At 44.9% G+C, this 23823-nt stretch overlaps 1 long non-coding RNA gene across 6 annotated transcripts in view; it reads left to right on the top strand.

The window, feature by feature from the left end:
• LOC126993654 (uncharacterized) overlaps positions 1 to 23823 on the top strand; it is a 27642-nt gene continuing 3819 nt past the window's right edge. For 2 of the 6 annotated variants that reach the window (XR_007748103.1, XR_007748104.1), the window contains exons 1-4: positions 42 to 349; positions 10290 to 10569; positions 11624 to 12352; positions 19257 to 19373. This is a non-coding gene — a long non-coding RNA (uncharacterized LOC126993654). Of the gene's footprint in view, positions 350 to 10289; positions 10570 to 11623; positions 12353 to 19256; positions 19374 to 23823 lie in introns of all 6 variants that reach the window. The other 4 variants (XR_007748105.1, XR_007748101.1, XR_007748102.1 and 1 more) reach the window with 4 other exon arrangements.

Raw genomic sequence — 23823 nt, forward strand, 5'->3', positions numbered from 1 at the left:
AATGGTGGAGAGGGAGGAAGGGAGACCCGAGCCCCAGACCAAGGCCGAGCAGTGCCTGGCGGGGCGTGTTGACGTGTGTGTGTGTGTGTGTTGGTGAGCAGCGTTCATTGCAAGGTGTGTTCCTCCATATTTACCGCATAAAATGAAGACAAAGATTCTTGTGTTGCCCTGTAATGTGTTGTTCTATGGCTGTGTTGTTGTCAGTGCTAAGAGGCTGGGGGAGGGAGAGGCTTAGTGAAGCAGACTATGGTGATGCCAAGGTTATTTACTTTGTTGAATCTCGTCGACTACGGACACAGCTGAGGTGGACCTCCGCTGCTTCCCACTGGCTCCTCTCCTCTTGCTGAAGGTTTGTAGAAAAGATATATGAAGAGATAGTGATGTTTCATAAAGTAGATTATGAGATACTGGCACGGACCTAAAACGAATCTTTACCAAGACGATTTCCGTTGCCACTTGGATAACCTGGCGCTGGTGGCTGGTCAGGTACTGTTGACAGCCACTTGTCCAGGTGGTACTTGAAGGTGTCGGGTGCTACTGCAGTCAGGTTCCTTATGCTGGGAGGCACTGCATTGAATAGGCGTGCTCCAGTGTGGGTGAAGCTGTTGTGCACGATGGTTTTCACTCTTGAGGACTCTCTTGCCTCGCATTCATCTTCTGCCTCTCCGACTCAGGTTGCCTCTGGGGATGATTTGAGAATGTCTATTCGGGAGGAAATAGTAGAGATGGACGAGAGAAGAAAAAGGAAAGAATCAGTCATATTCAGGGGTGTAAAGGTCGAGTCTAATGAAGATGCAAGGACTAGCATTGCAAACATCACTCGCTATCTTCTGAATACCACTCCATCTATGTCTGATTTATTTTGTATTGATAGAATCAAGGGTCTTTACAGAGTTAAAATTGCCGATGATGACTCGCGTAGGAAGCTAGTGACGGAAGCAAAAAATCTTAGAAACAACCACGAGTTCAATGGCATTTATGTTAATAGGGATTTAACATTCAAACAAAGAAAAGAACTGTATGAGAGGCGACAAAGGAACAGGCTAGCTGGTGCCTCAGCTCAGCCTGTAGCCCAGCCTGCCAGTTCTGATTCTCTTGGCTCAACTGCCCCCCTACTACCCAACTAAATGTTAGTTTGTGTAATGTAAATAGTCTTATCAATAAGGTTGCATTTGTTAAGCACTTCTTATTTTCAAATAATGCACATGTATTAGGGGTTACTGAGACTTGGTTAATTAGTACTATTCCAGATGCTGCAGTTTCAATTACTAATTATAACTTATTCAGAAATGACGTTTCTGGTTCAGTTCATAAACATGGAGTTGGCATTTATGTACACAATTCTTACAGATGTCTCAACATGAACATCAAAATACCTAACGTCTGCTCAGTCTTTCTTCCAGATTACAAAATATTTATTGTAGTTGTTTATAGACCTCCCTCTTACTCTCTTCAAGACAATAATAAACTCATAGATTTTCTAACAGATTTTTGTACTAACAGGGAAGTAATAGTGATTGGTGATTTTAACCTTCCTTCTATCTCTTGGTTACTAGGCGGTGTAAATAATGTAACTGCTAATACTGATAAACTTTTTCTAGACTGTTTCACCTCATTAGGCCTCACTCAGTGGATTGATGAGCCAACAAACATCAGGGCAGGCAATACTTTAGATCTATTTCTCACTACTGAAACTGATCGAGTAGTCTCCTCTAATGTATTTCCCCCATTTCCCAACTGTGATCACTGTGTTATACTTTGTGGCTATATTTTCCAGTACAAACCTGTGAAGTCAAATGTCAGCGCTGCATCCCCTTTCTGGCCTAAAGCCAATTTTAAGCAAATTAATCAATTCTTGTCCACTGTAGACTGGGACTTTGAATTCCAGAATATGAACTCTAATGATTCATACAATAAATTTTGTCCTATATAAACTATCTTGGAAGAACATGTGCTCCACAAAAAACTCTTCGCTCCTCATCAAGTGCCCCTTACAAACCATGGGAATACAAACCTCCTAGAGCTCTTATAAACATCCGAAAGAATAGTTGGAACCATTACAAACAGATGAGAGCAGTACATGCTAGAAACTCTGTACTTGCTTTTGAAGCTTTGCAAACATTTCTGGATGTAAATTACCAGTACAGGAACTATTCCACTCAGAAACAGATTTCTTATGAGGAGGACATCCTTAATAATTACTCAGTTAAGCCCAAATTATTTCACTCGTACATACGCAGGAAAAAAGTAGGCTGTCCTTCCGTTGGTCCTCTCGGTAATGCAGAAAACTTAGTATCCGACCCTAAAGAGATGGCTCAGCTCTTAGGTGGTGCTTTTTCCTCAGTGTTTACCATACCCTCTGGTCTTCCACAGTCACCACACCAAATACATGATGGCTCCTTTCACCAGATACACTTCACAGTTCATGATGTTGCTAGGGAACTCGGTGCTATTAACCCTTCCACTGCAATGGGACCTGACTCTGTTCATCCAGTATTACTAAAACATTGCTCCACTAATTTAGCATATCCTCTGTTTAAAATATTCGTTTCATCTATAAATTCGGGGGAGATTCCTGAAATTTGGAAAAAATCTTCAGTAGTACCTATTTTCAAGAAAGGTAAACGAAGTGATCCTCTTAACTATCGCCCAGTAAGCCTCACTTCTGTTAGCTGTAAAATTTTAGAGAGAATAATTGTTGCTGCACTGCATAATTATTTGGAAGCCAATTCAATACTGAATGTCAACCAGTTTGGTTTTCGCTCTGGCAAGTCTGTGGAGGATCAGCTCTTACTTACGTATGATGCAGTCTCTGAGTGGATGGACACGGGCAATATGGTTGATCTTATTCTCTTTGATGTTTCAAAAGCCTTCGACACTGTTAATCACCAGATTCTATTTACTAAACTTAATTCAGTGGGCATTAATGGTGTTATTCTATCTTGGATCAAGACATTTCTATCCCATAGGACTATGGAAGTTGTAGTGGGCGGACAGATCAGTTCTTCATTTCCAGTAATTAGCGGTGTGCCACAGGGTTCTGTGTTAGGTCCTACTCTTTTCCTTATTTACATAAATCACATCTCCAATACTTTAGTATCAAACATAAAATTATTTGCTGATGATCTTAAACTTTATCTTCTGATAAAGCCTCAGAGCCTTAATACAGTGCTGGAGGGCATTAGTATTGTCCAAAGAGATATTGATTCTTTAATTAAAGTTGCAGAATCTTGGGACTTAAAGATTAATACTGACAAAACTAAACTCATGAGCTTTGGCACCGACCTCCGTCAGTCTTATGATTTGGGCCCGTATTCATTTTATACTGTTAAAGGCAATCCCCTAAGTTTCAGTTTTGCTGCAGTAGATCTTGGCATAACCACTGATCCATCATTAAGATTCCATCACCATATCCAATCTGTAGTGTCAAAGGCTGCTGGTTTGTCATATTCCTTTCTTAAGTCAACCTTGTGTCGCTCACCTTCCTTTATGGTTAAACTATTCATTACACATGTACGTCCACTTCTTGAATTTGCATCCCCAGTATGGAACACAGGTTATATTACTGACTTATCTCTTCTAGAATCAGTTCAGTGTCGATGGACTAAGCTTATCACAGGTTGTGAGACTATGTCTTATGATCAGCGACTTAAAACTTTAGATCTTTACTCTGTGAAAGGAAGACTATTGCGGGCAGATATTATTAAATGTTGGAAGATCTTCAATGGTATGTCAGCTATATCACCTACAGATCTATTCACCATGGCACCAACAAGGGATATTACTAGAGGGCACAAGTTCAAAATTTTTGTTCCTCACAGCACTTGCGAAGCCAGACATAGATTTTTCTCAGTTCGTGTGGTGAGGCTGTGGAACTCACTCCCCCCAGAGGTAGCAGAGTCAACCAACCTAAACTCTTTCAAGAAGGGACTTGCTGAGTTCCTGGGAGACACTTTATTTCATTACTGAGCTCAATCTACTTATTACCATTCTAAACAGGCTTTTAGCACACTTTCCAGTCTTATCTTTCTTTGTCTTGGATTTCTGTTGTTCTCTAATACACAAGAATGGCGTGCTAGCCACTGTGGGGTTCCCTCAAGGAGCCCAACCAGGTAAGAACCAGGTAAGTCTCCACGGCTGTGTGATACTGTTCGGGCAGGCAGGGAGGGGGCGGCCTGGTTCTCAGCGTTACCTTGGAGACTGGCTATTACCTTCTTTCTTCTTCTCCTCCTTTCCTCCTCCTCTCCTTCGTGCCTGTGTCAATGGCTTATTCTGTCTTTATCACGTGTTAGTCTCTACGGGTGTGTGATACTGTCATTGTTGGCAGGCCGGGGAGGGAGGGAGGCTTGTTCTCAGCACTGCCTTGGGGACTGTTTACCTTTTACCTTCTTCTTTCTTCTCCTTCTCCTATTTGGCAAGGCTTTCCTAGGAGTTGTGGGCATATCCAGGCTTGACCCTGGTGGTGGTGTGACCCTTCTGCACCGTAAACCTGAAGAAACACTCATTAGAGCACGCCTGACCCCCCTTTGACCTTTAGAAACAGCTGATGTGAGAACCAAAAGTGTCTTATGATACCGACCTCACCTTCAATCCAAGGTCTCACAAATAGACAAAAGAGGCTCAATTCTAATTTCTTACACAAGGCCACAGATGGGTGGGGGTGTTTGTCTAGTATTACACCCGGTGCCCCCAAGGCCCAGTCTGGTTGGCAGTGTCAGACGTTTCCACCACTCAACTCTTCCCAAAGGCCAAAAAGGAGATAAATCAGATTCTAATGAGTGTTATTGTAGGTTCATGGAACAGAGGAAGGGTCACACCACCACCAGGGTCATGAAGCTACCCTTGAAAACTCCCACAACTCCTATGAAAGCCTTGTCAAATGTGTGCACTTGGACGATGAAGTGCTTAAGAACATGACCACTGTCTTTAGGGTGTTTCACGGGGGTGGTGCAAGGGCTACAGATGGGGTGTTTGTCTAGTATTACACCCGGTGCCCCCATGGCCAGGCCTAACAATACTTGCTATGATTTTGTTATGGGTCACTCAAAATAGGTGAATACTCTGAGCCTTGCCGTGCCTTCTCAACACTGGCCTGTGACGTCTGGTGTGTGTAATTCCCTGCCAGATTAATATTTAGGAAGTTATTGGGACTGTGTAGATTACCTTTGGTCACACCACTGCCAGTGATAACAATGGTGAAGCATATTTCATATTTATCCTAAACAAATAACCTTAACAAATCTAACCTGATCAAACCCAACTATGGATAATGTTGAAGTGAGGGCAGCCACCTCTAGCAAAGTTAATACAACATGGATTCTTTTGTCATCCCTGAATGCAGTACAATAACAAATGACCTCCGGAAAATAGAAAGGGGGTGACGCCCCCCGCTAGGTAGGTTATGTAAGGTTGAATTAGGTTAGGTTGGTTTGAACTAGTTGGGCAAGCGGTGTCGGCTGACGGAAATACCCAGCGTGGGATTTAATGATTTTATTTAGTGATTTCTGGAGAAAAAAAACAATGAAGAGAATTGTATTTTGTTCAGAAACAAGCAGTCGGTGTCTCAACATTATTAGGCTGCCCTCTCCTCAATAGTCCCCCTGACTGTTTCTGTCCTAACTTGCTTCACCCCCAGCCCAAAATGCAGTGTGTCAGGCTGTGTTCATTAACTTCTAACATAACTATTGAATTTTCTTTAATTTTCCAAAAGTTATTATTTGCTGCCCTGGTCTTGGTCTTGGTCCTGGTTCGGGAGGTAGTTGTCCCTTTCGGATCCAACTACAGCCTTCATAACGGCCTACTCCCTCAGGGCCAACTCCCTGAAAATCCAAAAATAAAATATAACCGTCTGAAAGAGCCCGTAGAGGCACAGATGGGGACATCTACAGGAGTCCACCCTATCCGGTGCGCTCTGCAAAGGCTCTCTCTAGGAATTCCTTAACCCCTTCTATTGTTCTTCTGGTCATTGTCTGCAGTGTACTCAGACCTAGCAAGAATTCTATCACCCCTCCTACATCCCCCTCTAGCATCCTATTCCATACTTCTGTTCCTAATTCCTGTGTTATTATTTCTACCAAACTCTGCCTAACCCTATCATACCTAGGACACTCTAGTAGCATATGTTCTACTGTCTCGTCAACCCCCCCTTCACACATACGGCATACCTTGCTTCCCCCATTTGCCCACCTGTATGTCCTATTATTCACCTCTAAGGATTTAGTCCTGGCCTTGAAGAGCAACACACACCCCGGCTACCATCGTAGAAGGCTTCACACTTGGGTTTGGCCTTCAACTTGTACCATTCTAGAGAACTCTTTGCCCCCACCCTTTGGCTCCAGTCTATCTTGCCCCTCTCCTGAACTCTGTCATTCACTGTACGCTTCACTTCCTTCACCTCCCCCCCTAGCGTCATCTCCGAGAGTGTGAAGCCCTCCAGCCCACATCTCTTGTCCCAGCGTATGCTAGACTTGCTCCACTTCGTCCCCTGTCCCGCCCACTCATATACCTTGCGCGCCCATCTATTCTCACTCATCTTTCTTAGCCTGACTTTGTACCCTAAAACTGCTTTACCTATTCTTTCCTCAAAGGTGCTCCAGCCTACTTCCCCTCGCACTGCATCTACCGCCGCATACCTGTTGGCACCCAGAGCCAGCCTGCCTACTCTGTTCTGTACTACCTCCAGCTTATCTAGCTCCTTGACTGTCCACCTCATGCATTCTAGGCCATACATGAGGCCTGGTACTGCCATGCCCTTCCATATCCCCCTAACTACCTCATACCTGTTAGCTCTACATCTAGCCACACTTCCTAGCCTTCCTACCCACTGATTTGCCCTAGAAATTCTATTCTGTTTGGTCCTATCTGTTCCATTCTCGTCAACTATGATCCCTAGGTACTTGTATGAACTTGTACGGCCTGTGTTCATCCCTCCTAGCGCCCAGGTCCTTCCCTCGTCCGTAGCCTCAGCATTTACTACTACTACTACCTGACTCTTCTCACTACTAAACTTCATATCAAAGTCCCTCCCATACTGTGCTACTACATCCAACATTTGTTGTAATTCCTCACTATCCTCACTCATGAGCACAATGTCATCTGCATGCATGAGACATCCTAGCCGTTCACTCCCCACCCTTATCCCATACCCCGATGCCCTCAACCACTCTGCCAGCTCCTCTGTGTACAGCCCGAACAGTAGCGAGGACAGCACACACCCTTGCCTAACCCCTCTACGACTGTTGACCCACCCTGTCTCTATATCCCCTAGGTTGTATACTGCCCTTGTGTTCTCATACTATCTATTATCCCTACTACCCTCTCACTCACTCCTATTCTAGTCAACAATCGACTTAACAAACCCCTATTTACCCTATCATACGCTTTTTCTATGTCAAGGAAAGCAAGGTATACCTTGTTAACTACAAACATGTTGTCCTCCCCCTTCTGTCCTTACCAAAACCATTCTGTTCCTCCCCCATTACCCTGTTTCTTTCGCAGCATTTACTCATCCTATCACTAAGTAGACCACTGAAAATCTTTCCTATTGTGTCTGTGACAGCTGTGGGCCTGTAGTTTTTTAACTCTTTCCTACTCTTGTGCCCCCTTTGTGTAGCAGAGTCACCCTACCTTCGTTCCACTTCCCCGGTACTTTTCCCTCTAACCAAATCTTTCTAAACAGCCTATACAGCCCCTCTATTACACCTGGCCCTCCTTCTTTATAAAACTCATTAGGAATCCCATCCCTCCCTGTTGCTTTCCTAGCCTTGAGTGTCTTTACATATTCCCTGATCTCTTCCCTACTGAAGCAATCCCCCATAGCCTCAAATATTTTCCTGCTAGATTCCAAGTGCACCTCCCCTAACTCTACAGGCTCACTCACCCCGCTATCTCCTCCCAGAAGTTTTTGATTTACCTTTTTATTTCTTCTTCCCTTTCACTGCTCTGATTCCTGCTACTATTTCTTCTAAATTGGGCTGTTACCTATTTTCCTCCCCCCTCAGGAAGGCATACCAGTCTCTTCCCCCCTCCTCTCCCTTCTCCCTGAGCTCCTCTACTGTCTCCCTCTCAGTCTCTGCCCTCGCCTTCCTAATGAGTCGCTTTACCTCCCTTTGCTATACCGCTGCCTCGTGTTTTCATATTCTACTCTACCTGCATCACCGTTTATTTCCTTCCTCAATCTCCTGGTTCTCTTATTCAGCTCCTTTCTCTCTTTCCTTGCCTTTTCGACGTCTTCGTTCCACCACCTCTTTCCCTGTTTCCTACCTCTTCCTATCTCTAGTACTCCTAACCTCCTCTTGGCTGTCTCATTTACTATCCTCCACATCCTGTCATTCGTTTCATCCACACTACCATCCGCTCCCCATTCTACACATGTTAGGTCTCTTCTGAAGGCCTCCCAGTCACCCCCTCTCATGTTCCAGCGGCAATCTTTATTCCTGTTCCCCCCCTCCTCCCTCTGGCCCTGGCTAACACAATTTAAAACCATCATATTGTGGTCACTTACTATATTTGTGAGCCCCTCCTCGTCTATCCACATATCCCTAACCATCCTCCTAGCCTTCTCGTTTACAAGGATATAATCTATAGCTGACTCCCTTTCCCTTTCTGCCCAGGCTACCCTTCCCTCCGCTATGGTTAAATTTAATATTTCTGAGTCATGCTCCTCCACAAACTCTAATAACAAAGTCCCATTTCTGTTTATCTCCTCTCCTAGGATACCAATATGTCCATTCATGTCTCCCATGGCAATTACTTGCTCCTGTCTATTTTCTGCTATTACCCTCCCTACCCTCTCATACTTCCTTTCCTTCTCTACCCTTGCACCCGTCCCTTCCACTGTCATGTAGCACACTACTATGATTAGGTGCTCCAACCTACCCTTGTCCCTGTACCCTGTTCTCACTGCTAGAATATCCTCGCTTGCCTCGCTGGTACCCACATCTAGTTCCTCAAAAGTTAAGCCCGAGTCCCGTTTTATAAATAAACCTACTCCCCCACCTTTCCTTGGGTTTTTACTCCTTCCCTTGGCTATAAAATTGTAGTCCCCTGACCTGACTTCTAGTCTTTCCCTCAGCTGGGTCTCGGTAACCCCCACCACATGGAAGTCCCACTCCCTCAATTCCTTAGCCATGTCCTCTAACTTCCCTACTCCCCATCCCCTAACATTTAGGCATCCCAGACGCCTCCCATGCTCCCTTGCCTCCCTCCCCTTCTGTCCCTGCCCTACACCGCTATGGTTTTTGTTCCCCCTAGGAACTGCACTCAGAGATCTAAAGGCAACAGTGTCAGTATTAAATTCTCTCAAAATAATTGCCATAAATGAAATATTATTCAAAATTGTGGTAATATTCCATGAGTTGAGCCGTCTCGCTGCAAGGGACACCTCTTTGCAGTGTGAAGCAGCTGCCTCGTGCACACTCAACACACGGCCGCGCTTCTCTCTGTTGGAAGTCACTTGTTCGTTATATATTAGTACTGTGAAATGTGGTCTGAGGGGGCATGTGTCGAGCACAGGCCAGGCTATGTTAGGTTAGTTGTAGCTGGATTCGGTCAGGTTAGATTGCTTGATTGTCCATGATAAATAAATAAATATTGTCTGGGAGCATATATTGAGATATTTATTTCCTCTTATTGAATTTTGGCAACAGAGCACAGGCCAGGCTTTGTTAGGTTAGGTTTACTTGGATTTGGTCATTTTAGATTGCTTGATTATCCATGATGAATAAATAAATATTGTCTGGGAGCATATATTGAGGTATTTATTTCCTCTTATTGAATTTTGGCAACAGAGCACAGGCCAGGCTATGTTAGGATTCGGTCAGGTTAGATTGCTTGATTGTCCACGGTAAATAAATATTGTCTGGGGGATATATTGAGGTATATATTTCCTCTTATTGAATTTTGGCAGCAGAGCACAGACCAGGCTATGTTTGGCTAGTTTAACTGTTTATGATAAAGAAATAAATATTATCTTGGGGGGATATGCTGTATTGAGGCATGGGCCAGGTTTAGGTTAGGTAGAGCCAGCTTAGGTTAGGTTAGTTTAATTGTTTATGATAAAGAAAGAAATATTATCTTGCATGGGATATACTGTATGGAGGTAAGTTATGTTAGGTTAGGTTAAGTCAGGTTAGATTAATTAGTTGTTCATGATTAATACATTGCTAGCTTGTCGCTGCATTGTTTGTTGTTGTCTCAGGTGGACGTCGGCCCGGTGGGTGTACTTCTGTAATTTTACTAATTATTATAAGGTAATGATTGATTGATTGATTGATAGTTTATTGTTGCAGGGAAACAACAAAGGAGAAGGGAGGAACATGCCATCCCAACCCCCAGGCAGTACAGAGTGTGATTATACAACTAGTAATACATGTGGAGGCAGTACCAAGAAACGATAAAGACACAATGGCAGGAATGAATGCACAACAAGGGAGGGGGGCGGTACCTGCCGGCCTCCCCCTGGGCAATGATGATGTGTTGTCTGTGGCAGTGTTCACCCACGAGGCGCCCCAGCTGGTGATGCTGTGCCGGGTGTGTTGTTCCCTGAGCAGTAATTATGCTGTGCTCCAGGTTAGCTGAGCCTATAGAATGTACTCTAATGCTTTATTGCTTGTTTTTGTTACCAAGGTATGTTTAGCTGATGTACTGTAACATTTTGGGGCTGTTTTATTATCAAGGTATATTTAGGTGAGGTTATAGAATGTACTCAATACTTTATGGGTTGTTTTTTATCAAGGTATATTTAGGCGTTGTATATACTGTTTTATTATCAATGTATATTTTTTGGATGTTTTTATCAAGGTTTACTTAGTGAGGTTATAGAATGTACAGTAATCTTTTATGGGGCTTTTTTATCAAGGTGTTTTGTTGGGCCTGTTTTTATCAAGGTTTACTTAGTGAGGTTATAGAATGTACAGTAATCTTTTATGGGGTGTTTTTTATCAAGGTGTTTTGTTGGGCCTGTTTTTATCAAGGTTTACTTAGTGAGGTTATAAAATGTACAGTAATCTGTACATTTTATCAGGGTGTATTGTTGGGCCTGTTTTTTATCAAGGTTTACTTAGTGAGGTTATAGAATGTACAGTAATCTTTTATGGGGCTTTTTTTATCAAGGTGTTTTGTTGGGCCTGTTTTTTATCAAGGTTTACTTAGTGAGGTTATAGAATGTACAGTAATCTTTTATGGGGCTTTTTTTATCAAGGTGTTTTGTTGGGCCTGTTTTTATCAAGGTTTACTTAGGTGATCATAAAATGTACAGTATTTTTTTATGGGGCTGTTTTTTTTATCAAGGTATATTTAGGTGAGGTTATAGAATGTACTATTTTCTTGGGGGGGGCTTTTTTATCAAGAATATTTAGGTTGTTATGAAATATACTCTAATATTCAAGGGGCAGTTTTTTATCAAGAATATTTAGGTTGTTATGAAATATACTCTAATATTCAAGGGGCAGTTTTTTATCAAGAATATTTAGGTTGTTATGAAATATACTCTAATATTCAAGGGGCAGTTTTTTATCAAGAATATTTAGGTCTGGTTAGATTAGTTAGTATTTATTTTATTTTAGGTTGTTAGGTAAGTTAAGGTTATTTATTTATTTATTTATATTTTTTCTGTGGTTTCCAGCACTGGTGGCAGTGCTTCCAGATGGTCATCCTCAGAGCACCACATTCATCAGAGTCGGCCCCAAAACCTTCATGGGCACTCCAGTAATGAGGTCCAATCAAACCACCATCCAGGCCCCTCAAGAAAGCCTACTGCCGCTATAGGCTGGCACATAAAAAAATAAATAAATAAATAAATAAATAAAATGAATAATAATAGTAATGATAACTGTTAGGTAATGTGCCGTGGGTTATGGTTAAACTGAGATTGGAGTGGCTGCACCTTGCAGGGACTTGGTACCTTATTGTATTTGTTTATTTATTGTCTCCATATCCATATTTGTCCAGGTTTCTTAAGTTTCCACAAGCTCTTTGCCTCCATCACCTTTTCTCTTAAGTCATTCCCAGTGTTTATGTTTCTCCTTGGAAAGCTGTAGTCCTTAGTATCATGACGACATGTTCCCTTCCTCATGTTTTCCTGTGACTTCCTAGCTCTGCCTTCCCTTCCCTTGTCAGTAATAGGTCTTTATCACCTGATTCCTGCAAGTCACTCATTGGTTCACATCCTGCAGTCAGACCTTCTCTCTCCCCTTTTATAGAAGTGAATGTATTGATATTTTATGTGAGTGTAAGGAAGTGACCCTTTGTGTTTTGTGCAGGCATTACCCGGTGGGCGTGCTGCTTGACCTCCCCTGACCCGGAACCTCACGGCACACTTCCCAGAACAGGACCTCATCCACTAACCCTCAAGGTAGGCTAGAGTTCCTTGACAGAGAGAGTACATAGGTGGCCCTGTGTATGAGGCTGCTGGGCGCCATTATTGGCCCCTCGAGCACTAGGCACGAATGGTCTGCTGACCCTGTGCCGGGCTGTGCCCAAACCAACCCCTCGAGCACGGCGCCAACTTTGAACTGAGGTATCAGAGACATAGTTTTTTCCTATTTATGGAGTGGACACGGCTGCTTTTTAATGTAGCAATGCCTCTCCACCAGGCTTGCTGCTGTAGTAACAGGCCGGAGAGGGGAAACAAAGTTTATAAATTCCCAGCAAGTCTGCTGAGAAGATAGAGTTGTGCCAACAAAGTCAGTCTTCTTGGGAGGAAACCATCTTGTTGGTCAGGTTGATGCCAGATATGCAGTGTGTGTGTTTTGCTATAATAACTGCCCTCCCTGTGTACTGTCTATGGGGATTATTGTGAGAGATAATGCTACAAGGACTGAAACAATCGTTCACCTCACTGTCACCAGAGGTCCAGACATGGTTGCTGATGAGGGAAGCTGTCGCCCATATGTCCAATATTATTGGGTGTGATCTCTCCCACAGGGCTTGAGACCCATAATGGATATTTCACAGTCTCATAAATGGCAGTCTCACGGACTGGATGTGTTACAAGATTTTGGATAAAAAGAATTGATGTTACTTCCGATATGCCATTCATCTTGGTAAAACTCCAGAATCACACCCAACTCACTCTAATGGTTAAAACTTTCTTTTTTAGTTATTATTAGATATTACTCGTTTCTGAGATTTTAACATGCGGGTAAAGTTAGTGTTTGAGAGTGCTGGGCTAGGTACTACTTGCTCATGTGACGGCTCTTCAGCCAGAGACTCCTCCAGGTAGAGCTACAAGTCCCTCTTTATCTAACAGCCTGATGGATAAGGCTGCACAGTCTTCATTTCCTTGGGTACCAATGTCATTATATATGGTGAAGACATTTTTATACAGTTAATATTCTCTTAACCTATTTTGACCCTCAGACAAAATGAAATATGTTTAAATAGCCTTAGTATTTTATTGTATTATTTTTTCATCAACAATAAGCATTTCAATATTGAATTAAACTCAGTGTTATTGAACAATAATCACTGATGAATTATCTTCACAATTCCTTGGAATTGCACAGTAGACTACATTTATTGCCCAGCTACATCCTAGTGTAATAATAATAATAATGATAATAATAAGCTTATTCACCAAGAGCAGATTACAAAGAATCGTGAGATATTTCATGTTTCTGAAAAGGTCTTGGCTTACAATGACAATGAATCAATTTTAATTACCGTTTGCGTCCTGAGATTTTGTTGATGCAGTTAAGAAACAAAGAGAAATAAGTTTAAAGAAAATAATATTGAAGAATAAAAAAGTAAAAAGTAAAACTTTTAAACAAAAAATTAAAAAAGTAAAAACCTTAAAAAAAGGTCTATCAATGTAAAAAAGGTGTACCAATGTGTGCACTGATTATGAGAGGGCGCTTTACATATTTTTGTTCAACCTCCGTACTACACAAGGAATTGTGGAGTTTCTGTACTGCTCTGTCCTGCACCTGACGGGCGGCATCCTGCTGCTGTGTCTGCTCTGGCGACGAGTTGCTGTTCGCTGTGGAAGCAGGTGTGAGTGCGCCGATTTCAACAGCTTCTTCCCAAACCCGAGGGTGAGCTGCTCTCTCCTTTCATCCAGCCTGGGCAGTCCAAACCTTGCCAGCGTGCCGGTGTAGCTGCGATAGTAGTGGCCAAGGATGATGCGACACACTCTCTTTTGGACGGATTCCAGAGCAGTTCGTTGTGCGGCAGTGAGGGCTGGATGCCATACTGGACATGCGTACTCCAGCACGGGTCGGGTCCTCTGACAGTACAGGGAAATTAGCTGGTCCTCTGTTGCTCCGAAGGACCTTGCTCGGAACAGTATAAAAAGTCTTCTGGACGCCTGAGTGAACATGTGGTCCACGTGGTCTTGCCAATTTAGACTTGAGGTGATGACAAGCCCTACCACTTTAGCTGAACTGACCTGCAGTATTTCACTGCCACAGAGATGAACAGTTGGGAACGCCACGTCCCTCTTGAGGAAGCTGATATTGATGATCTTGCATTTGCTTGGGTTTGGTATTAGTTTAAGCTCCTCACACAGAAGGTGAGCTGTGGTGACTTGTTCTTGGACTGGGTTATTTTGCAGGTCGGTTGCTTTGGTCACTGCGTATACAGTGACGTCATCAACAGACTTGGCTTTACACGATGACTGAAGCAGAAGACTGTTGATGAATGCTAGTAACATGACTGGCCCAATGCATGTTCCCTGGGGCACTCCACAGGTTGTTGGCAGCCACTCAGATGTCTCGCCGTAATATCTTGTGCACTGCTGTCTGTCAGTAAGGAAGGATGTTATGAACGGCAGCAGTGAAGTTCTGCATCCGAGGTGGTGTAGGTGGGTCACTGCTACACTGTGATCCACGTTATCAAATGCTTTCTTGAAGTCAATGAGACACAGTTGGGCTACAGTGTCTCTTTGCTCCAAGCCTTTAAGTATGGCGTCCAAGAGGTACACCATGTACAGCGTGGTGGAGCGCCCCTTCAAGTTTCCAAACTGCTGGTGGTCGATTTTGTGTAGAATGTCTGCAAGAACCAGGTTTGCTACGTGGCCCTCCAACGTCTTTCCGAGTGTGTCTGTGAGTGACACAGGCCGTAGTTGTCCAAGGCTGGTAACATTTGGAGCTTTGGGGAGTCCTGTCACTGTCGAGCTCTTCCATCGTGTAGGGCAAGATGGTAAGCAGCTGTTGTACATGATCTCCAAAGGTTGACACAGTTCATACGCAAACTCCTTTATTAGTTTTAACGGGAGTTCACCGGGGGAGTGGCTTTCTTTGTTTTTATTTTCTTTAAGTCTTTATATATGTGTAGTTTAGAATAACGAGGCGGAGGAAGCGATGGCTGGTGGGCCGGTACTACACCTGGGCCGATGGGTGGGTAGTTTGTACATATGGCAGCGAAGTGTTCGTTAATCATATTTGCAATTTGTCGATGGTCATCAAGGTTAAAAGCCGAAAGATTCACTGGTGTGCGTTTAGGTTCAGTTAACATTGTGATACATTTATTAAGACCACTTTCATTTTGCACTGACTCAAAAATATTCAACCTTTGCTTGTTTGATTTTCCTTTTTGAAGCAGAATTATATTCACGATATCGCTCTGTGTGACGTTGGTTGTACGCACGGCGCTTTTTGTTTATCAGACGTTTTATTTCTGGGGTCATCCACAGTTTGTCATTATCTCGTTTGCGCCAAGATTTAAGGGGAAATGTGTTTCATACTGGTGCTTCAGGACGGCGAACAGTGCATTTTCTTGTTGTTCCACGGTTGGCATTATTTGTAAGAACGACCAGTCCACTGCCGTGATCCAGAATCCGAAGCTCCTCACGGACGAATCCTTGAACGGTCTGTATTGGAGGGTGCGATGTTGTGGGGGAGGTGGTAGTGCCGTAGGTCTTACCAAAACACATTTATGTCTACTAAGACCAATAGGGGCAGATATTCGGGAGAACAATAATCTGAGTGCATGTCTGTTAAAATCAAGTCTATCACTGAGTTTTCATGGGTCGGCTGCGTCACTAGGTTTCGTATATGGAGAGCATCACACTCTGTTCTTATCAAGACCATTAAAATCACCAGCAATAACCACCTTGCAATCAGTGTGCGTTGAACGGAATAAATCAACACTAGACACCACACGGTTAGTCAGTCCGTCATGGACAGGGGAATCTGGTGGGTAGTATAATACACACAATAATATTTGTCCTATTCTCCTAACACTTTTCAAAGGCACCCATAAACACTCTAACTGTGGAGGAACAGCGATTGGTGCTTGTACAGCATTCATGGGTTGTCTTGCGTACACACACGCCGCCACCACGGCTGCCTCGGTGTTTGTGAAACAAATCATAGTTACTAAGTTCGTACATGAATGATGGTTTATTGATTGAAAACCAGGTCTCACTTATTGTGATAACATCGGGATCCTTTTGCTCAGCGACCAGACATAACTCTTCAAATTTATTGGTAATACTTGTGGGATTGGTAAGAAGCATCGAGGGGGGTTGGGAGGGTATGGGGTTGGGTTGTCTAGGGATGGGGGTGAGAAAGTGGTGTGATATGGAAGGGGGGCTGGGGGAGGGGTCACGGGGCTGGGTTATGTGTGTGTGTGTGTGTGTGTGTGTGTTAACACAAGAGAGCAGCAGGGCGAGTAATGGGATCAGTGTCCCCTCCCACCTCCCCGTCATTACTTTGCACTAATTTTCTCCATCGTCTAAAGTTTACTGCAAGCAAGTAACAGAAAGGAAACGAGGTGCCTTGGCGTTGATGGAGCCTTGGTGGTGTGTTGGCACCGTAGCCTGTGACAAGTATATTAGTAGGTCGAACAGCTTACCACGTTCAGGAGGCAGCGTCCCTCCCTGCAGGCAAGGGTCACGCGAGGAAGGGATTTGTGGGTGAGAGAAAGACTTCCTCAACTACTGCCAATATTTTTCTGCAACACTAAGTATTCTTACCCTGAAATAGAAGCGTTTTTAGCCTCACGTGCCTGTAGTAGCGACGTCCAGAATCCCGGACAAACTTTGGGGGTAGAAATCTACATATAGGAATGGTACAAAGTTTATTTAAAAAATGTTCACTTAAATTAGATGTTATTCTTAACTCTTTGAACTATGAAATAACTAAGCATGCTGTGGGTCTTGCCCTCCTCCTCCTGTTGTTTCTTTCCTCTTCCTCCCTGTCTTGTTGCAAAATGGTGTTGATAGAAATGTCATCCGTGACCTCACAAGCTCCATCCCCTCCTCCAGCGTCACATCACCACCTCCAGACACACACAGACTTTACTTTTCTAAATATATCTTGCTAAATTATAGGTGTGTCTTATACTCCGGTGCATCTTATGTGGCGGGACATACGCTACCTTAGAAATTAGGAAATGTACTTTCCAAGGAAAAAATGGACAAAGCGCATCAGATCTAAGTGCTGAGTGTGTCTGGCTACATCAGTGGTCTGCACATTAGCCAAAAGGAAAGAATAGATAAAAATGTTGAGGGGAGTCTGTAGATTAAGCCGCACAGTGTTGTGTGGGGAAAGTGTACTCATACTTGTGCCGGCCAATGGGGCGTTGTGTGTGGGGGTAAACTTTACCAATTTATTTCCCGCATTGTTTCCTGCCATTGCATGGGTGGATGGTGGATGGGAGGTGTCCTGGCCCATCTTAGGGTGACTCAGCAAGGTTTTCCAGGCCTATCAGCGTGTGTCTGTCCCAGCCAGCAGAGCAGAGCTGTGAGGGAGGGCAGGGCCTGGCCTTAGGTTTGTAGGGAAGCATTACCTTAATGTTGCCACATCCAGGGAAGGTGCAGCAGGCTGTGGAGGTAATGAAGGAGCCTGCACCACATGTGACAACATTGCCATACACACACACACACACACACACACACACACACACACACACACACACACACACACACACACACACAGGGTAGTTGGCTGGGGGAGGGGGTGGTATGAGGGTGTACGGGTGTAGGGGAGTCTTCAGGGCTGGGGAAGGCCTATTATCAGGCTCTGGCATCGGTGAATAATAATAATAATAATAATAATAATAATAATAATAATAATAATAATAATAATAACTGTGTTGGGTAATGTGCCGTGGCTTACAGATACATTCAGACTGTAGTGGCTGTACCTTGCAGGGAATTAGTATCTTATTGTCTTATTTAATTATTGTCTCCACGTCTATATTTGTTCAGTTTTTCCTTAAGCTTCCTCACACTCTTTGCCGCCTCCTTCCTGTGACTTCCTGACTCTGTGCCTTCACCTACCCTTTCCAGTAATAGGTCTGTGTCATCTTCACCTACCCTTTCCAGTAATAGGTCTGTGTCATCTTCACCTACCCTTTCCAGTAATAGGTCTGTGTCATCTTCACCTACCCTTTCCAGTAATAGGTCTGTGTCATCTTCACCTACCCTTTCCAGTAATGGGTCTGTGTCATCTTCACCTACCCTTTCCAGTAATAGGTCTGTGTCATCTTCACCTACCCTTTCCAGTAATGGGTCTGTGTCATCTTCACCTACCCTTTCCAGTAATGGGTCTGTGCCTTCACCTACCCTTTCCAGTAATAGGTCTGTGCCTTCACCTACCCTTTCCAGTAATGGGTCTGTGCCTTCACCTACCCTTTCCAGTAATAGGTCTGTGTCATCTTCACCTACCCTTTCCAGTAATAGGTCTGTGTCATCTTCACCTACCCTTTCCAGTAATGGGTCTGTGTCATCTTCACCTACCCTTTCCAGTAATGGGTCTGTGCCTTCACCTACCCTTTCCAGTAATAGGTCTGTGTCATCTTCACCTACCCTTTCCAGTAATGGGTCTGTGCCTTCACCTACCCTTTCCAGTAATAGGTCTGTGTCATCTTCACCTACCCTTTCCAGTAATGGGTCTGTGTCATCTTCACCTACCCTTTCCAGTAATAGGTCTGTGCCTTCACCTACCCTTTCCAGTAATAGGTCTGTGTCATCTTCACCTACCCTTTCCAGTAATAGGTCTGTGTCATCTTCACCTACCCTTTCCAGTAATGGGTCTGTGTCATCTTCACCTACCCTTTCCAGTAATAGGTCTGTGTCATCTTCACCTACCCTTTCCAGTAATAGGTCTGTGTCATCTTCACCTACCCTTTCCAGTAATAGGTCTGTGTCATCTTCACCTACCCTTTCCAGTAATAGGTCTGTGTCACCTGATTCCTCCAAGTCATTCATTGGTTCATATCCTGCAAGCAGACCTTCTCCCTCCTCTTGTACAGAACTGAATGTATTGATATTTGATGTGAGTGTGAGGAAGTGACCCTGTGTGTTGTTGCAGGCATTACCTGGGGGGCATGCTGCTTGACCTCCCTTGCAGGGTCGCCTTGCTGCCCTGGAACCTCCCGGCACACTTCTCACACTTCCCAGAACAGAATCTCATCCACTGCCCCTCAAGGTGGGTATATGTGCAGCCCGACAGCCTGCTTTTTCCTAGGTAGACAGATCATCATCATCACCACCATCATCGTCATCATCATAACAATCATCGTCAGCATCATCATCATCATCGTCATCATCATCATCATCATCATCTTCACCATCATCTACATCATCATCATCATCACCATCATCGTCATCATCATCATAACCATCATCGTCAGCATCAAGAGTATCAAGATGCCTCTCCAATTGAAACTGGCCCTCTCTTTTTGGCCTCCTGTACTGCCTTCCTTCAGCTGGAGCAGTGCTTGATAGTCTGCTGTCTCATTTTTGTGGCTTCCACTGCCGTAAAAAAATCACCATCATCATCATTCTCAGAGAAAGTAGAGTCCTTTCCAAGTCTCTGAGTGTGTCCAGCCAGCCTCACTCTGCCTGCAGGCACTGTTCAGGCTTCAGCAGGCCCTCTGGTCAGGCCCAGGGTCTGTAGGCCATTCTGCACTGTGTCATCATGTCTGCCTTAGTTACCCTCCACCTCAGCTGCAGTGTATCCTCGTCTAATGTAGGTTTTTGTATCTGTGCCTCCAACTTGTTAGAGAAAGTTTGTGTTGCAGGGACTAGAGGAAACTTTTTCTTTGGCCCCTTCCCTAAATCCCCTCTTTTTCTCCCCTTCACTCGTGAGTGCCCTTACGTAGCCACATAGAAATTAGAAAATACACCCTGCTGCCGTTCACTAAGTTAGAAAAATATAATGTGAGCACAGTGGAATTTGAGAAAAACAACACTTTATTGACCTCAAGAGAGAAGTGTGCACACACCAAGCCTGAGGGGAGGGAGAGACTGGCTAAAAACCTTCCAAGTTGAGGGAACTCACAACACATCTCATTAACTTACTAGTGTTCTGCATTGCCTCCTCTTCTTGCCGCTGCAGGATGTTTCTCTTAACCTGTCCACTGCGATTGTCACGGATTTTGCCTTCACTGTTAGCCTGGTAACACACCCAGGTCTTTCTCTGGCTCTGTGGTGGATAGTGGAGTGTTTCCCATGTGGTATTGGTATGCTGGATATCCCCTCCCAAGGTGCAGGACTTTACATTTTTCTTCATTGAATTGTAGCAGCCACTTTTTGCTCCATTTCTGTATCTTGGTGAGGTCTTCTGGTAGGAAATCCCCAGTCAAGGGGTTAATGTGCAAAGTGGCAGGTGCCTGTCTGCCTTGGCTTCCTTGGTCTGTGTCCATGCAAGTGTAGACTGAGACTGCTTCTTCCAGCTGCCTCACCACCTCATTGGGAAGCGTTGTTGGCTGTGATTAACACCTTCTGGCACTCCACATGACTCAGAATGGGATGCAGGAAGCATAGTCTTGGCCTCCACCTCCCCCTCCTCCTCCTCCTCCTCCTCCTCCTCTTGTTTTCTTTCCTCTTCCTCCCTGTCTTGTTTCATAATGGTGTTAACAGAAATGTCATCCCCTCACAAGCTCCCTCCCCTCCTCCAGCGTCACACCACCACCTCCAGGCAGGGTTCGGGCAGCAGCAGCAGCAGCCTCTATGCAGTGTGTGCCACAAAATGGGCCTGGGAGTAGCAGGGAGGGGCGGCAGGGTGGGGAGGGGGCGGCCTGAGGCGAGGAGGAGCGGGGTGCTGATTAGTTAGTGGCTGAGAGCGAGAGACATCAAGCATTATGGTAATTTTTCTGTGGTCGAGTTAGAGTTCCCTACCGTGGAATCATGCCCGGGTTAGACGAATTTACTGTTACAATAAACTGCGTAAGATGAAAAGTTTTGTTTAGTCGGCGCAACATCTGTGGTCATATGCCGGAGAGAGACAGGAGGGGGAAGGAATTATAGGAGAAGGGAACAGATCCCAGGAGACGGGACACAACCCCAGATTAATACCTGGTACCCATTCACTGCTGGGTGGACAGGGGCGTAGGGTATCGGAAAAGCTGCCCAAATGTTTCCACTCCACCCGGGAATCGAACCTGGGGTCTCAGTTGTGAGCCGAGCGTGCTAACCACTGCACCACGAAGCCCCCTCTGCGTAAGATGAGGATAAACTGTACGGCCTCTCTCACCCTCACCCTGACACCCTTCACTCCTCTCCATCCGTACAGCCAAAGCACCTCAGCAACCAAGGGTATGTAGGTCTTTCTGTACTGTATCATCCTGTGTCTTTTGTGATCTTCCTCCACCAACACTACCCATCACCTGGTGCCTCCCTCACCCTCACCCTGACACCCTTCACTCCTCTCCATCCATACAGCCAAAGCACCTCAGTAACCAAGGGTCTGTAGGTCTTTCTGCACTGTATCATCCTGTGTCGTCTTTGGTCTGCCTCCACCAACACTACCCATCACCTGCTGCCTCCCTCACCCTTCGCTCCTCCTCTCCATCCATACAGCCAAAGCACCCCAGTGTACCCAGGATCTGTAGGTCTTTCTGTACTGTATCATCCTGTGTCTTCTTTGGTCTGCCTCCATTAACGCTGCCCATAATCTACTGTGTTGCTCACCCTCACCCATTCTCTCCTCCTGTCCAGACCACCTCAGTCTTCCCCTCCTCACTGCAACACTTCACACAGCCAAGACTCATCCCACCTCTCAGACCATTCACCGTGATTTAGTATGCAGTGTCACCGTGATTTCTTGGACTAATTCTCCGACCAACAGGGGAGTAAGATAGAAGCTGTGTCTGATATTGGTTGAAATCTTGCCTCTCCTGCCAGGGCAAAATAAAGTACACACAAAATATCTGGGAAACTGAACGTGGGAATTGTGATGCAGTGATTGGAAGACAGGCACAACAGTCTGGTATTAGGAAATGTAAGGATGAGAGACGAGTGGGAATTTAAGGGAATAGGAAGAGATCTAATGTGAGGAAGGAAGTGTCAAGTGAGAGACTGGTACAAGCAGAGGTACAGAAGGAAGGTGAGGGAAGTATTTGGCAGAGCAAGAGTAGGAGTGAAACACAGTGCTGGAGTGAGTGAGGATGTGAGAGTCTTAACCCCTTGGCTGCAGATTTCCTGCCAGAACACCTCACCAAGCTACAGGACGGGAGCAAAAAGTGGCGGCTACAATGCAGTGAAGAAAAATGTAAAGTCCTGCACCTTGGGAGGGGAAATCCAGCACACCAATACCACATGGGAAATGCTCCACTACCCACCACAGAGGCAGAGAAAGACCTGGGACTGTATGTTACCAGGATAACAGTGAAGGGATATCCAGCACACCAATACCACATGGGAAATGCTCCACTATCCACCACAGAGGCAGAGAAAGACCTGGGACTGTATGTTACCAGGATAACAGTGAAGGGATATCCAGCACACCAATACCACATGGGAAATGCTCCACTACCCACCACAGAGGCAGAGAAAGACCTGGGACTGTATGTTACCAGGATAACAGTGAACAGCACACCAATACCACATGGGAAATGCTCCACTATCCACCACAGAGGCAGAGAAAGACCTCACCACAGAGGCAGAGAAAGACCTGGTACTGCATGTTACCAGGATAACAGTGAAGGGAAATCCAGCACACCAATACCACATGGGAAATGCTCCACTATCCACCACAGAGGCAGAGAAAGACCTGGTACTGTATGTTACCAGGATAACAGTGAAGGGATATCCAGCACACCAATACCACATGGGAAATGCTCCACTATCCACCACAGAGGCAGAGAAAGACCTGGGACTGTATGTTACCAGGATAACAGTGAAGGGATATCCAGCACACCAATACCACATGGGAAATGCTCCACTATCCACCACAGAGGCAGAGAAAGACCTGGGACTGTATGTTACCAGGATAACAGTGAAGGGATATCCAGTACACCAATACCACATGGGAAATGCTCCACTATCCACCACAGAGGCAGAGAAAGACCTGGGACTGTATGTTACCAGGATAACAGTGAAGGATATCCAGCACACCAATACCACATGGGAAATGCTCCACTATCCACCACAGAGGCAGAGAAAGACCTGGGACTGTATGTTACCAGGATAACAGTGAAGGGATATCCAGCACACCAATACCACATGGGAAATGCTCCACTATCCACCACAGAGGCAGAGAAAGACCTGGGACTGTATGTTACCAGGATAACAGTGAAGGGATATCCAGCACACCAATACCACATGGGAAATGCTCCACTATCCACCACAGAGGCAGAGAAAGACCTGGGACTGTATGTTACCAGGATAACAGTGAAGGGAAATCCAGCACACCAATACCACATGGGAAATGCTCCACTATCCACCACAGAGGCAGAGAAAGACCTGGGACTGTATGTTACCAGGATAACAGTGAAGGGATATCCAGCACACCAATACCACATGGGAAACACTCCACTATCCACCACAGAGGCAGAGAAAGACCTGGTACTGTATGCTACCAGGCTACCAGTGAAGGGATATCCAGCACACCAATACCACATGGGAAACACTCCACTATCCACCAAGGAGGAAGA

The sequence above is a fragment of the Eriocheir sinensis genome, unplaced genomic scaffold (assembly GCF_024679095.1).
Source record: "Eriocheir sinensis breed Jianghai 21 unplaced genomic scaffold, ASM2467909v1 Scaffold650, whole genome shotgun sequence".
Taxonomy (NCBI): domain Eukaryota; kingdom Metazoa; phylum Arthropoda; class Malacostraca; order Decapoda; family Varunidae; genus Eriocheir; species Eriocheir sinensis.